Raw genomic sequence first — 16,867 nt, forward strand, 5'->3', positions numbered from 1 at the left:
ACAGGATATACATGTGTTCTTTTTAATTGATTGTGGTCTCCTAACCTCGTCACACATCAAATAGAGCTCTGCACATTTCTGTAATTGAGTTCAACAACCTTCTAGCAGTGTAGATGAAATTCACTAATATGGCTTGGTACATATTGACTTTTATACAGTGTAAGCTAGCATCTTGACACTTAACCTAACTAAATGTTGCTTTTCTTTTGGGGAAATTTCATACTCATTCCCAAGGTTTCAAGCCAGATGGCTTGATAAGAGTATAGAAATACCTTAAACCATTGCCACATTTCAGTTTCCCAAAATTACTATTTTTTTACGAGAGGCACACTGCATATGCTATATATAACTGATATGATAAACCTCAGAAACAAGATATGATTCTCAAACTAAGGGTTAGGTAGTTATAAAAACTAAATTAGCTTTATTTTTTAATATTCTAGGAAAAACATACTTATTTGACTAAAAATAGCACTAGAGTAAAAATATAAAGACATAATCACAGATAAATATGCAAATGAATGAAATTTGAAAAAAAAAACCTCTTTTTTGAAATAATAGAATTTGTATTTGTTTGAAAGCAGAGACTCTTCAGGCAGGAAGGATCCTGATTATCAGAGATACGCAGGGGAAGAATGGGCCTCTGTGAACTTCCAGAGGGGGGGTCTCTTCTCCCTCCTTACACAGGTCTTGAAAAATCACATTTCACTGCATACCAAAGAGAATTGGAAAATCCCATTAAATGGTCTGTTTTGAAAAGTCAACCTTATTTTTGTTTCCACCTTACTCTCTTGCCAAAACTACTATAAAGCTGTAGAAGTTAGAAAACTAGTAAGAAGATTCAGTTTTATAGGAATAAAGTATTATGAAACTTAGGTATGGTGCTCCAAATCAAAAATCTTTATCAATTAACAAAAATGTTTTTCCTGTGGGCTTCCTTCTCTGGGCCTATATTAGTCACTAAACTGCTTGCCATCAGGTAAATATGACTTGGTTAATTGAAACCTGTAGTGTTTAGAATACATATGATTAAGTAATTTCTCCATTTATCTGGCTGACCCTAAGTTGTACACAGGGAAGAGTTATACTTCTAAGATGATAGTTGGCTGATATGCTATTTCAGGTATGCCGAGGTGAGTTTACAAAAGCAGCATGTGTCTTCGAATCCATATTCTTAAAATCTGATTTTATAAATATTTTTTAGCTCAACCTAATGCCCTTGTATGACTCCATCCACTAATATAATATTTTCTATTCCTTCCTTTTTATCTTATTTTCACCCTTACAATGAAGATAATCTAGGTTTAAATGTGTCTATAAAAACTATTGAAACATAGGGAGGACAAAATCCTTATTCACATTCAAGAATTTTTTTTCTTTTTTTTAAATCTTTTTTAATCTTTATTTTTGAGAGAGAGAGAGGGAGATGGAGGGAGACAGAGTGTGAGTGGGGGAGGGGAGAGAGAGAGGGAGACACAGAATCTGAAGCAGGCTCCAGGCTCTGAGCTGTCAGCACAGAGCCTGACGCGGGGCCTGAACTCACGAACTGCAAGATCATGACCTGAGCTGAAGTCAGACACTTAACCAACTGAGCCACCCAGGGGCCCCCCATTCAAGAATTTTTAAAGTATAACTTGAATTATAAGTAAGGGATATTAAATGAAAATTAAAGTATGGGTAAAATTGATATATTATACCATAATTAAATAACTTAGTTGGCCAGTAAAAAATGAAGACAATCATTTATAAAAAGGTAAAAAAAAATTGCGAAACTTTTTAAAAACAAATTTAAAAGGGTCTAACTTATTTTCAATATTAAAGTGTTACATGAATATTCCTATTTCACATCTATTGAATGTTCATCCCTGGGATATATATCTATAGTCAGTGGTCTGAAAACATCATTGAAAGATAGCTTTCAACTTTGAATTTCTGATAGGGATCACAGGCTGGGATAGGTCCTTCTAGCCTGCTGTCTCCTTAGACATTTCATCTTTCTGCTGCCAGGATACTTTATCTTCCAATTCACCCTGATAACTTCTCATCTTTCAGGTCTCTGAATAAGCAATATTTCCTCATAGAAACCTTTCCTGATTTAGTCACTACTCAATCTAATAGTTCCATGTTACATACTTTCAAAAATAAAACAAAAAATCCTGCACTAATGTTATGTGGCAAATACATGCTTGCTATTGTTTACTTATTAGGAACTCTTAAATTAATTCTCTTTTTGTTATACTATAAGTTCTGTGATATAAAAGGCTACATCTTATTCCATGTTTAATATGGGCTTTGTGACATTTGTTGACTATATCATTAATGAAAGATAACATGATAGAAAGTCCATAAAATATAACATTTCATTTTCTCTACCTTCTCCAGCAGATTAATTTTCTTACTCCAATAATTATTAACCATGACATCCGGAAATAAAAATAATAATATTTACCTGTTATTGATTCTTTATTATGTGTACAGTACCATGATAAATGCTTTTCATTATGAATTCCTCAGTTAACCTTAGATACGTGTATCAGGTAGATTCTGTTATATGGAATAAAACTCTATATGGTTAAAGACGTTAAATATCTTGTTAATGGACCTACTGACAGATACGAAATTCAGAATTCCAAAACCTACGTGCCTGATCTGTATCCCACTGAAATGCTGCATTAATTTTTTCATTTGTAAATGGTAATAATGAAAATGCTTAGTGTAAGAACTAAATTAGGGCATATGTGTGTTGTCCTTCCTCTTAGAACTATAAAGCACTATCTGGATGCTAATTTAATTTTTGAATTATTAGTTTTCCTTGTATTACTTTTCCGTAGCTGCCATAACAAAAGACCACAAATTTACTTGTTTAAAACCATATGAGTTTATTATTTTCTGTAGAGTAGAAGTCCGGCACAGGTCTATAGTAATTGGAATAAAGGATCTTCCAAAAACATTCATGTCCTCAGCATTTGGGTCTGTGACTCTACTAGGTTTCATGCAAAAAGGGACTTTGAAAATGTGTTAAGTACCTTGAGATAAAGAGACTAATGGATGGCTAAGTCTAACCACATGAGTCTTTAAGTGTAGCAGGTGGAAGGGTGGGTCAGTGAGATGTGACATGAGAGGACACTAGTGCTGACTTTGAAGATGGAGAAAGTGGAACATGAGCAAAGGAAAACTCTGTTCTCTGGAAACTGGAAATGGCTCTCAGCTGACAGCAAAAAATTGATTCTCTAGAGCTTAAAAAAAAAAGAACACATCTCATCAATACTTTGCTTTTAATCCAGTGAGATCCAGATTTCTGAACCATAAAGGTATAAAAGAGAAGTGTTTTAAACTAATTTTGTAGTGATTTGTTATAGCAACAATATAAAACTCAAATAGGGTCTCCTTGGACTAAAATCAAAGTGTCAGCAGTGCAGGATCCCTTTCTGGAGGCTCGTTTGCTCATTCAGGTTGTTGGGAGAATTAAGTTTCTTGCTCATGGTACTGAGATTCTCATTTCCTTGGTGGAGGGCTATTCCTAGCTTCAAGACGCTCCCTCATTCCTTGGCTCATAGCGCCTTCCAAGCCAGCATATGGTGGGTCAAGTCTTCTTCCATTTTGAATGCCCACTGCTTCTTCTCCAGTTGCATCTCTCTGAACAGCTCTTCTGCCTTCCTCTTCTAGTTTTAAGGACTCATGTGATTAAACTGAGTCCATCTGCCCAATCCAAGATAATCTTCTCATCTCTAGTTCTTAACTTCAATCACATCTGCAAAGTCTCTTTACTATGTACGGTAATGTAGTCACGGGTTCCAGGGATTGGGACATGGACATCTCTGGGGGCCTTTATTCCACCTACCACACTTCTTCATTAGACTCTGCAATTATTTTGCACATACAAATTGTGATTTGCCTATAATTTCCAAAGATAGTGGGAAAAGAAAATGTATGGTCAAATTGATAAAGTTGCTGAGCTCATTACTACCTCTGAAAAATATGAGTTAAGTTCAGAAAAATAAACTTAATTAAGACATTCCTTTGGAATCAAATGATTTTCAGGAGAATGTACTGCAAATCTAACAGGGAATGTGATTCAGGGGTGTTGTTAGAGCACAAAAGTAGTGGGGTTTGAAGAAGCAATGAGAGGAGGGTGTATGGGCAGATAAATTATAGAAGCTGCCTACTGAAATGACTGCAACAGAGGTTTCAGAAGCAAACAAAACCCCAGTGAATAAAAACTCAGCGTTTTGATTTGTTTTGTTGCATATTTATGCATATTTAGTACCAGACAGTACTAAAGGAAAGTTCTTAAGTCAGCTCACAATAGTTTCATTCCTTCCTGCCTGGCTTCTCTCCTTCCATTCAAATGGCATTATTTGTGCCAAGATCACTGACCAGTGGACAAAACTGTTTCCATTTCAAAGAGCTTATCATTTATTATGGAAACAAAAGTATAAGCAGGCAATTTCAGTAAAGTAATAATAGTAAATATATTTGAAGTAAATGTAGATGCTATGCTGTTATAATTGTGCTGTTAAAGCTTCAAGAAAAAATTGGAAAAATTTGGTCAGGTGAAAATAATTGTAGTGCTACAGGTAAAAATGTAACAAATTTGAATATTTTAATATTTTTTTACATTTACTTATTTTTGAGAAACAGAGTGAGACAAAGCATGAGTGGGGGAGGGGCAGAGAGAGAAGGAGACACAGAATCTGAAGCAGGCTCCAGGCTCTGAGCAAGCAGTCAGCACAGAGCCTGATGCGGGGCTAGAACCCACGAACTGTGAGATCATAACCTGAGCCGAAGTCGGACACTCAACTGACTGAGCCACCCAGGTGTCCCACAAATTTGAATATTTTAAAGTATTATATTAAAAATAACTCTGGAATTCTGCTTCCACGTACATTTAGGAACAAAAATCAGACCTACCTTCTTGCCATAAACCACTAGAGAAATGGGTAAAATACATAAAACATCTCTTTTCAGACATTAGACAATAGGCGGCACAAGACTGATCCCGGAAGCAAATAAGGTGAGCCCCAAATTGATCTCCATAACTTGTATACATAGGCAATTTTCAGACCCTAGACTTAAGAGAACTTTTTGAAAACCAGAGCCTAGTAATATTGAGTTGAGTGAAGAAAGACTGAAGTTCCAGTAGACCACAGGGGCTAGATCTAGTGGTAAAGAGTTCTGAAGAGATGTAACATATAGGGACAAAAAAACACAACACAACACAACAACAACAACAACAACAACAACCACAACAAAACACTAGAGAAATCAACATGTGCTTCCTTGTCTTTACTTCAGACTAGGCGGTACATGCATCGGGAGAAATCTCAAAACATTTGAAAAAAATAACTGGAGATTTTGGAAGTCGTGGGAATAATAAAGAGTGAAAATCAGTTAAATTAAAAATGGACAATTAATACAATTAATGAAACCAAAAGCTATTCTTTCAAAAAAATTCATTGAAATGTATGAAACTTAGACTGATAAAGAATAAAAAGAAAGACAACACAAATTTCCAGTTTCAGTGATGAAAAAGAGAACATTGCTATGGTTATAAGAACGACTGAATGGCCACTAAGCAAATATTAAGAAAAAAAACTACCTACCATTTAACTCAACAATTTCAATTAAATGGGCAAATTCCTTGAAAGGCACAAAAATTGAAACTGATTTAGAAGAAATAGAAAATCTGAATATTCAATATATATCCAATAATAAGAAATTGAATTTGTAATTTATAAAATTACCAACAAAGAAAACTAAACGGTCATGTTTATTAAGACTGTAAGAAAGAGGGGCACCTGGTGGTTCAGTCAGTTGAACATTGGAACTGTTGATTTTGGCTCAGGTCATGATCTCAAAGTTTTGACATGGAGCCCTGCATGGGGCTCCCTGCTGAGCATGGAGCCTTCTTCGGATTCTCTCTCTCTCTCTCTCTCTCTCTCTCTCTCTCTCTCTCTTCCCCCACTCCCCCTCCCCACTTGCACTGTCTCTGTCTCGCTCAAAATAAATAAATAAACATTAAAAAAATTTTAAGAAAGAATTAATACCATATATACAAATTCTTTCTGAAATGGAGGAGGAGGAAATCTCCCAACTCATTTTATGAGGCTAGCATTACCCTTAATATCTAAACTAAAGATGTCAAAAGAAAGAAAAAAAAACCCTCATAAGCATAGACACAAACATACTTTATCAAATATTGAGTAAACAAATCCAGTAATATTTAAAAATGATAAAACATCACAACCAAATATGGTTCATCCCAGGATTGAAAGGCTGGTTGTACAACTGAAAAAAATTAAACAATGTAATTCACCCTATTAAGAACAACAACAAAAATATGAGTATCTCTAGATGCAGATAAATCATTGAAAAAATCAGTATTCATTTATGAAATAAAAAGTTTCTGGAAACTGAGAATTGAATGATACTTTCTCAACCTAACAAAAACTTCTGTGAAAACCCTATGTCTGACCTCATATTTTATGATATAAGGGTAAATAGTTTCCCATCCAAAATGAGAGGCAAGGCAAGATTGTCCACTCTGATCCATATCTCACGTCTTTATAGAGAAAGTAACTCAACAATCACCATTGCCCTAAATGTGAATCACAAAACTATAAATATTCTAGAAAAAAACAAAGGAGAGAATCTTGGGCTAAGCGTACTTAGATATGATACCAATAGCACAAGCCATATAAGAAGGTGTTGATAAACTGAATTTCATCAAAAGTAAACAATGTTTGCTGTGCAAAAAACACCATTAATAAATTGAAACCCACTTAATGGGTGAAAACATTGTAAATTACATATTAGAGAACTTGTATCCAAAATATACAGGGACTCTCCAAACTCAGTAAAAACATACAATCTAATAAAGAAATGGACAAAAAATTTAAACAGATACATTATTGAATAAAAATACTTAGATAGTAAATAGGTATGTCAAAAGATAATGAACATTATTAGTCATTAAGAATGTTAGGAAAAGCGGAGCACCTGGGTGGCTCAGTCTGTTAAGCCTCAGACTTCAGCTCAGGACATGATCTCAGGGTCTGTGAGTTCAAGCCCACCTGTTGGGCTCTGTGCTGATAGCTCAGAGCCTAGAGCCTGCTTCAGATTCTGTGTCTCCCTCTCTCTCTGCCCCTTCCCCGCTCAAACACTGTTTCTCTCTCTCTCTCAAAAACAAATAAACATTTAAGAAATTTAAAAAAAAGAATGTTAGGAAAAAAATCAAAATGACATTTTGCTATATATGTATTAGAATGGCTTCAAACAAACAAACACTGATTAGTGCTGACAGGAAGCAGGGTACCTGGAGCTCTCCTATATTGCTGGTGGGATTGTAAAATAATATAGTCCTTTTGGAAAACAGTTTACCAATTTTGCATAAAATTAAACATGCATTTTACTATGTTACTTAACAATCTCAATCCTAGAAAAATGCAAACTTACGTTTACACAAAAACTTGCATACAAATGTTTATATTAGTTTTACCAACAATTACTAAAAAGTGAAAACAACCCCAAAGTCACTTTAACCAGTGAATGAGTAAACAAACTGGGGAACATCCATATAGTGCAATACCATTTGCCAATCAAATTATTCATATATACATAACACGGATGGATCTCAAACACATTTTACTAAATGAAAGACACTAGGGTCTGATGGTTACATGTATGGTTTCATGTATAAGACATTCTAGAAACAACAAAGCTGTAAAGGCAAAGAACAGATCAGTTTTTGCCAGGGTTCGGAGAGGGGAGGGTGGTTGACTACAGGAGTTTGGAATTTCTTAGTCATGAAACTGCTCTGTATCTTGACTGTGGGTATGGATATATGAAGATGCATTTGTCAAAACCCATAGTTTTTGTACTGCAAGAAGTGATTATTTTATGTAAGTTTAAAGACAAAAGCATATTGATATTCTACTACACATCCACTAAAATGGTCCAATTAAAAAAGATGTGCAATCCCAAATATTTGTGAGCTGGTAGAGCATATAGCACAGCTCTCTCTTAGGAACTCACATCAAAATCCCTCTTTTCCAGTCCTTTCAGTCCTTCAGAGAAGGAAAGAGTTCTACGAATATTCTAATTTGGTTCTTGGTTAATCACATTTTAGAAGTTCCATAGAGGTGATGTGAATTACACCTCATTTTGCTATCTGTTGCCTTAGGATTTCAGCTGAAGGTTCCATTTTAGCATCTTATTATATTAGCTTTGTGACCTAGGGCTTTCTGTGAATAATATACTCTCTACTCTAAGGTCTGGCCAGAGAATAGAACTTTGACTTCTTTGGTGTTTAATTATTATTACAAGTTCACATACAGAAATAGTATTCATAAAAGATTACCTGAAGGAAATCCATTCATTTCTTTAGCTGTTTAAAAATTTTCTTTTCAGAGTTAGTTGGTATGTTAAAAAAACTGTACACTCTGACTACTTTATTTTGGTTCCTACTGAATTTCCTTTACAAGAACTCGCTTTGGTGTTACTGCACCCGTCCTCATTGACGGACATTATAGGAAAGGCCATAAGAAACTTCCTATTACATTTTTATCAGAAAAGTTACCGAGGCCCTGCTGCTATAATCAATGTATTGACTTTCTGAGTACCCATGAGAGAAAGTCTTTGTGCCTCTTAGTACCAGGAAAGGCTCTGCTTCTGACATCCTAATTTGCTTTGATATTATGATCCATGATCTTATAAACTGTTTCTCTTTTTTTCAAGGAAGCTAGGAAATTTCAAGCCAAGATAAAGGAAAATATACTTTTGATGTCTCTATGCCTAATGGTGTTTTGAGGATCATTACATAATATGTAGGCAGATCGGGATATCCAAAGCTATTTGGAAAATAGCTATATTACATATAATGGAACAGAACTGTGTTAAAATCAAATAGATTAGATGATTTCCTATGGGATATTACCATATCTTACTTTGTGTACAAGCAGAAATGTTTGCCCAGCATTCAGAAAACAAAGAAGCATGGTGTCTAATAGGAAGGCTATAATAATTTGAACACCACTTAGAGATCATCAAAGAGCACTTAAGTGACTAATCATGGTGACGCTTCTCAAAGTCATTTTGCATTTTGAGGGAGTAGACATATAGCCATACCTATTGCAAAATGTGTTCATATGGATGGTCTTATAAAAAAAGAAGAAAAAAAAAGATATTTTATGACAATAATAGAGAGGGAAGTAATTAAGAATGTGGGCTTTGGAGTAGTAAATGCACTAGGTTTAGTGTGATCTGGGTCAACATTTTTAACCTTTCTCGGGGTCAGTTCTGTCATATGAACAAAGAAAACAATATCAGCTTCATAACACTATTATGAGCACTGAATGCAAAAATATGTATAAAGCCCTGCGCAAAATCCTAATAAAATTAAAATGAACATTTTTATTGATAAAATTAATGAAAATAAAACTGAAAATACGATGTATTGTTCAATGCCTATAGTGTTTGTATTGAAGAAGTAAAAATTATGTTGTCAAATCTCGTAACATAACTTGATTTTGTTAAGCCAAACCCTACAGAGCCTGAAATGCACTTCAATAGTTTAAAGTAAAAGAAACAACTCATATGCCTATCCCTATCAGGAAGGGATCTTATTCATTCAGCAGAGCACTAACAAAGGCTTTCTAACTGCCATCACACCATTTGGATTAGGTGACTATTTTTCTGGCCTCTCTATATTTGGCAATTTGAGATGCATTTTCCCTGGAAAATAGTGATTCAATCTGCAATGGCAAGTTTAGTCATTGTTTTTCATTTCTGCATTTAAACGGGGTGGGGGTGGGGTGGGGAAGTGAGATAACAAAATTTACATTATCCTGGGGAAGAATTACCCTTCTATCTCCTTTCCAGCCCCACCCTTAACACACATACTTTCTTCCAGAGGGGTAGTGACAAAAAGGGAGTGCTTGCAAAAGGAACCGGCTGTTGTTGTTTACAGGTTGTTTGTAGCTAGGCTCTGTTCTGACCAGCTTGAATCCATTACTTGCTATGTATTATTTACGTCTCTATGAACGGAGCCATATGTTACTGGCCTACACCATGTGAAACCTCTATTATGTTCCATTTGAAAGTATTGTAACTTACCTGAATGAACTCGTCAACATATGCTATAGTCTAATAAAACTGTCTTCTCCAAGTGACAATAGCTGCAGTTACAGAAGATTCAACTGGGTATCAGGAAATACTGCTTACGCTTCCACTGTGCCTATAACTCACTGTATGGCTGTATATGTCCTTCAACATATTTGTTCCTTAGTTTTGCATCGTGCAAAATAAGAATTGTTTTGTTCCTAGTATTACTCTTATTGAGTCAACTCCAGTTATGGACACTGTTTTGTCATCTGAAACAGCCCAGTGCCTATGTAGATCTGTAGAGCTAATCCTAATTATGTGCCATCACTCTATTATATTTTAAAATACATCATCACTCATATATTTAATATACATATAAAACTTAAAAATATACATTTTAATATTTTCATCAAGGACAAAGATTTAATCTACTACTACTTTTTTTTTTTTTAATTTTTTTTTTTTCAACATTTTTTATTTATTTTTGGGACAGAGAGAGACAGAGCATGAACGGGGGAGGGGCAGAGAGAGAGGGAGACACAGAATCGGAAACAGGCTCCAGGCTCTGAGCCATCAGCCCAGAGCCTGACGCGGGGCTTGAACTCACGGACCGCGAGATCGTGACCTGGCTGAAGTCGGACGCTTAACCGACTGCGCCACCCAGGCGCCCCATCTACTACTACTTTTTAAAGCTGCACTTCATATCAAATAGTACTTTGTTCCAGAAAAAAAAAAATCTTCAATAAATGTCTTTTGACTAACATTGTTGAATACTATGGGCTGAATTGTGTAACCCCAAAGAGTCACACATATGTTCTGCAGTGCTTCAGGATGTGATCGCCTTTGCAGATAGGGTCGTTAAAGCAGAAAGTAAGTTAAAGTGGGGGGGGGGGGCTTAATCCAATATGACTGGTATTTTATAAAATGAAGAAATTTGGATATAGGCATGCACAGAGGGAAGATGCTGTGAAGCCACCCACGGGAAGATGGCCATCTACCAGCCAAGGAGAGAGGCTGGGAACAGACCCTTCTTCGAAGCCTCAGAACCTTCGGAAGGAACCACCTGTCAGCACCTTGACTGGGGACTGTGAGCCTCTAGACCTGTGAGAATATATATTTCTGTTGCTTGCACCATATAGTCTGAGGTACTGCATTATGGTAGCCCTAACAATCTAGTACAGATGGTATATGAAGACAGAAACGGCAGATCTTGTCTGTTCAGGGACACTAACTATATTTAAAATGCTTGAAATTGACATATGGCCTCTTATTATTGGTTGACTTTTCATTCCAACTTTTACAAATTCTAAATGTTCATTCTTGTTATTTATACAGCACATAAGGTATCACAGGCTATATATAAGACCTGTCACCAAAAAAAAAAAAATACATTCTATTATTTTTGTAAAAAAAAAAAAAAAACAAAGGAAAAAAACCAGTTGTGGCATGTGAAAAAAAAATCAAAGCAGTAATCCTTTCATTATTTCTTTTCTGTCCCCTTTATATGCTTCTCTCTGTCTATTCTTATACTCCATTCTCTTCCCAGTAAACTAGGTATCTCTTTCTGTATGCTTAAGAGTAGGCCTATTTGTACCAATCCCTTGATCTCTCTTACAGGACTTCAGGAAAAAAAAAAATCCATAAGATTTTCTGTTACGAGCAAAAAAATACTTCTTACCTCATATTTGAGATTGGTGCTGGGAAAAGGGATAAAGTAAGAATTTGTGTTACAAGGTACTTTAGAAAAGAGTTTGAGATAATAAAATTGTGCCACCGTCTGGGGAAAGAGTTCTAAAATCCTTCATAGTTTTGCCCCAAACACATTACACCTTTGCTTTCTGCAAAAGTATCATTTGGGCCAGACTTTCTTGAAATGAACCAACATGATGACACATAAGGCTTAATGAGAGGTTTTATTCTTAACTCCCTACTCTCCCTATAGCCATGAACTTAGAAAATTAAGGAATTCAAAAGTTCTGGCTTATTAATACATATAAATGTTCATTACATTTCTTAAGTTAAAGAATGAGAGGTAATTGGATGAAAGAATGATAGGACGAAGCAAGAATGAATATACAAAGTAATGAATTACCTGGCTTTTCCGGAGTTTGACCATCATTGCCTCTTCCCCCCACCCCAATGCCTTCTGCCCTCTTCTTGGTGGATCTGGAATTAATATCAAAAAATAGAAGCAAAGCAATTGCTACGATCATCTTCTGAAGACTTCAGGCTACTAGTGATGGAGAAACCTTCTATCAACATTGCATTCCCATATCTTTCCAACATCTGGGAAGACTAAGTAGACCCTGCTAATTTTGAAATGTCAAGACCAAAGCGAGAAAGGCAAAAACTTTATAGTACTTAGGATTCAAAAATTTCTAGTGATACAAAATATAATATCATGAACCCTAAGGGAGCATGTGCTCAACATGATGACTATACCTCATGTAGTACCTGTTCACTAAGAAGAAGAAAGCTAAGCTGAAAAGGTCATTGTGATAAAGGTACATGATGGGATACAATCATTCTCCTTTTGATTTTTAGATATTACTCTATGACTATAAGAGAAAATAAGAAGAAACTGGCAAGTAAATTGAAGAAAAAATGAATGCAAAGATGATAGATCTCCAGTAGCAATTAAATGTGTTTTTTTTTTTAACAAATAAAGCAAGTGTTTCTATTGTATAATATTGTGACAGTATATGGAGAAATATATTGGTTGGTGATCAGAATATATTGGCTCAGTATAAGTGACACAATCTATTGACTCTATCGGTGCTACCTCTATGCAATAGGAGGAAAATAAAACTCCTCTAAAGCCATAAATGCCTGTGTCTACACAGCTAAATCAGAGAGAAGTGTATAAATGAGCCATGCATATACATGGTGAAATGCTATAATGGGCACCAAAAGCTTTGCCAATTATCAAACATATCCACTGCTGGTTTTCCTCATGCCTAAAGTTCCTGCTACTATTAATTATCCTTTTAGTTGAACACTTTTGTACCCCTAGAAACTCTTGCTTAAAATGCAAACACTTAACTAAGAAGTAAAACATATAAACCTATTGGTACCTATTTCTTTAAGGGGCCTAATGTCAATCAAGTCCTCACGCTACCTCCCTGTAAGTCTAAGCAAATTACCTTACGTAATTTCAACAGCCATGATTTTAGTCTTTGGTACGTTTGTCATACCAAAGAAACTACTAGAGAGAGAGGGAGATGTTAGGCAAAATAAAGTAGATTCAGGTTTTGTTCATTTGTTTGTTTACTTAAGCTACTAGATAGATGCTTTCATGACTTCGGAATGTCTGCTTTGGTCATAATCTGCCTAAATGTGAGCACCATCATTCACAATTCTTGCTTCCTGTGAACTCGTTCCCTGCAGGAAATTAACAGCTAAAACTACTGCCTTTATTTGGAACAGTGAGGTCAACAGTCATTTCTTCAGAGAAAACATCAGCTAGCACTGCAATAGCCTTCCAAATATAACAGGTGGAAGCGAGTCAGATTAGATAAAAGTGTTAATTTATTTATAGCACAACAGAGGAGAAATCACAGATGCAATAAGTTTGCACATTTAAACACAAATCATTGACCCTGACAGAGATTTAGGAAAGTAGATTTATTTCCAAGCTATGAACAGAATTTTACTAAAAAATCATGTGTGCTTGGCAGCTTTCCTTCCCTGAAGATTTCTGGTATTCATTCACTTTTCTTTTTTAAAACTTATATAGAAAGTTGATTCCCCATCCTGTAGTCTCAAACATACTCTGGGGAAAACATGCCTTCAGCTGACGATGGGGGTCATTTGCAGAAATACTCCACAAGTCATATAGAATGCTTTCAAAGGAAGCATTCAATGGCATTCAGTCACTCAGTAAATACTTATTGACAAAACATTCTGTGCCAGCCATTACTCTAAGAGCTGGGAATATAAAGATGAACCACACACCTAACATTCCTGTTCCCATTGGACTTTCAGTCTATCAAAGTGTTAAAAAAAAAGATAAAACTAAATACAGAAAAGAATATTAGATAATTTATATATTATGAGCATGGAATTAAAATGGAGTAAATTTGGCACTACTGATATTTGGACCCATATGATTCCTTGTGTGGGAGGGTGCTGTCCTGTCCCCTATAAGACAGTTAGGGCCTCTCCAGCCTCTATCCACTAGGTACCCTCTCTCCAAAATTTTCCCATGTTTCCAAATGTCCTTCAGGGGGTCATGTTATCTCTAGTTGAGAACCACAGAAGTAGAGTGACATAATAGAGACTGCCTAGTCACTGGATGAGTGGGATTTGATGGTCTCAAAAGGCCATTTAAGCTGAGACCTTAATATCATAGAGGACAATCCATGTAAAGACTCAGGAGAGAATGATCCAGGCACAGGGAATGGTTACTGTAACAGCTCTAAGGCAGGAACAAGAAGGGGAAGGTTTTTGAGGGACAGAAAGAAGACCAGTAAGGGGAAGAGAAGTGTGAGATGAGAATGGAGAATAGAAGTTCACATATGGTTTTTCTACAGGTAAGGAGTTTTTATTTTATTCTAAGTATACTGAGGTACCATTGGAGGGGTTTTATCAATGAAGTGATATTAGCTGCTGATGGTTTAATCTCTGACTTTTGTCTGGAAAATGAATTGAGTAGGGATAAGTAAAAGACAGAAGACTACTTAGGAGGTAATAATTGTAGAAACTGAGGTGATAATGGTTTCAATTATCTGCAAACATAATCTGTTTAACATAAGATCATAAGGAAGCATGATTGGCATTTATACATTTTACATGTCTGTTTTCTTCTCATACCCTATTCTTGCACATAGACCATCTATTCTCTTTCCTATCTTCAGACACACAATAGATCAACCTATTTTCATAAATATAATACACAACTAATTTTGCATTCATTAATTCACTTATACATTTCTTTTATTAATTATTTACTGGATAAAATTAAGCTGCATTAAGGGATTTAAGATATAAAATATGATCTCTGCCATTAGGAGCTTACTTTTCACTAGTATAACTTTCAATGACAATATATTATGCCTATAATTTTTGTTTACTACAGTCCAAAAGATCTTTTAGAATTTGCTTATCTTATCTGTATGACAACAACAAAGAATAATGGGAATAGCCATTAAAGTTAGATTTTTTTTTTTTTTAACTAGCTGTGGGCAAATATTTTTAACACTGCTTGATTTATTTCATTAGCTATAAAACAAAGAACTAAATATTTTGCATGGTATTGTATCGATTATGAGAAAAAAACTGGTCATTTAATGCATATTTTATTTTTATCTTTAACAACTTTAGTCAGATATAACTGTCATGTAATAAACCACACACATTTAAATATAATTGTGTAAGTTTTAACATATGAATAGAACTTCTAAACCATCACCACAATCAATAATGAACATATCCATTGGCCTAAAAAATTGTCTCATGAGCCTTTGTAATCCTTCCCTCCAGCTCCCCTATCCCCCATACTCCAACATCCAGGCAACCACAACTTGTGTCATCATACATTAGTTTGTATTTCCTAGTATTTTATATAAATAGAATCATACTCTTGCTTGCATAGTTTCTGACAAAAAAAAATGCAGTCCTTGTCTTTGTTCCTCCATTTATACTGTATCTTTTTTCTTTGGCTGCTATTAGGATGTTTCTCTCTTTTTGCTGGTTTTTAGCAATTTGTTTATGATGTTCCTTGGGATAGTTATTTATTTTCATCTTTCTTGGGCTTGAATTTCATTGAACTTTGGTCTCTGGGCATGGTATCATAGAAAGATTGTTGTCCTCAGTTACTAGCAGAGCTCCTAAAAACCCTTGCAATTTCCTGAGTGATACAGGTGACAGGAGCATCTTCTGTTCTCATGAACTGACTGTTGGTGGGCCCCTGTATTTCCTCAGGTTGGGAACTGGCCATCAGAAAGTCCAAAAATTGATTAGAAGTTTGATACTTTTCACTCCATCCCCCAATCTCTTTCTAGGGGAAAGGGGCTGGAAATTGAATTAGGGGTGCCTAGGTCGCATTGGACTTAGGCTCAGGTCATAATCTCATGGTTTGTGGGTTTGAGACCCATGTCAGGTTCTGTACTGACGGCTCAGAGCCCAGAGCCTGCTTCAGATTCTGTGTGTGTGTCTCTCACTTTGTCCCTCCCCACTCATGCTTGCTTGCTCGCTCGCTCTCTCTCTCTCTCAAAAACAAACATTTAAAAAAAAGGAAATTAAATTAATCATCAATGGCCAATGATTTAATCGATCACACTCACGTAATGAACATCTCATGAAAACCCCTAGTTGATGGGGTTTAGAGAGCTTCCAGGTTTGTGAATGCATCCATATGGTGGTGTACCCCAACTCCATGGGGACACAAGCTCCTGTGCTCAGAACTTTTCTGGATCATGCCCAATGTACCTCTTTATCTGGCTGTTCATCTGATTCTTCTATAACAAACCAGTAAATATAAGTATAGTTCATCACTAAATTTTGCAAGTTGTTCTAACAAATTTTGAATCCAAGGAGGAGTGTATTAGAACCCCCAATTATAGCCAGTCATTTATAAGTGTTGGTGGCCTCAGACTTGTGACTGGTATCTGCAGTGGTGGGGAGGGGGCAGTCTTGTAAGACTGAGCCCTAAACTTGTATGAGCTGACACTAACTCCAAGTAAACAGTGTCAGAATTGAGTTGTTGTGCATCCAGTCAGAAAACTAGACAAGTGGTGTTGCACAAGACACCAGTTATTTGGTGTGA

At 35.7% G+C, this 16,867-nt stretch overlaps 1 protein-coding gene across 7 annotated transcripts in view; it reads right to left on the reverse strand.

The window, feature by feature from the left end:
- Positions 1-16,867, reverse strand: part of NEGR1 (neuronal growth regulator 1) — an 836,662-nt gene that overhangs the window by 272,637 nt on the left and 547,158 nt on the right. The gene's annotated exons all lie outside the window — the stretch shown is intronic.

Source organism: Panthera tigris, chromosome C1 (genome assembly GCF_018350195.1).
Source record: "Panthera tigris isolate Pti1 chromosome C1, P.tigris_Pti1_mat1.1, whole genome shotgun sequence".
NCBI classification, from domain to species: domain Eukaryota; kingdom Metazoa; phylum Chordata; class Mammalia; order Carnivora; family Felidae; genus Panthera; species Panthera tigris.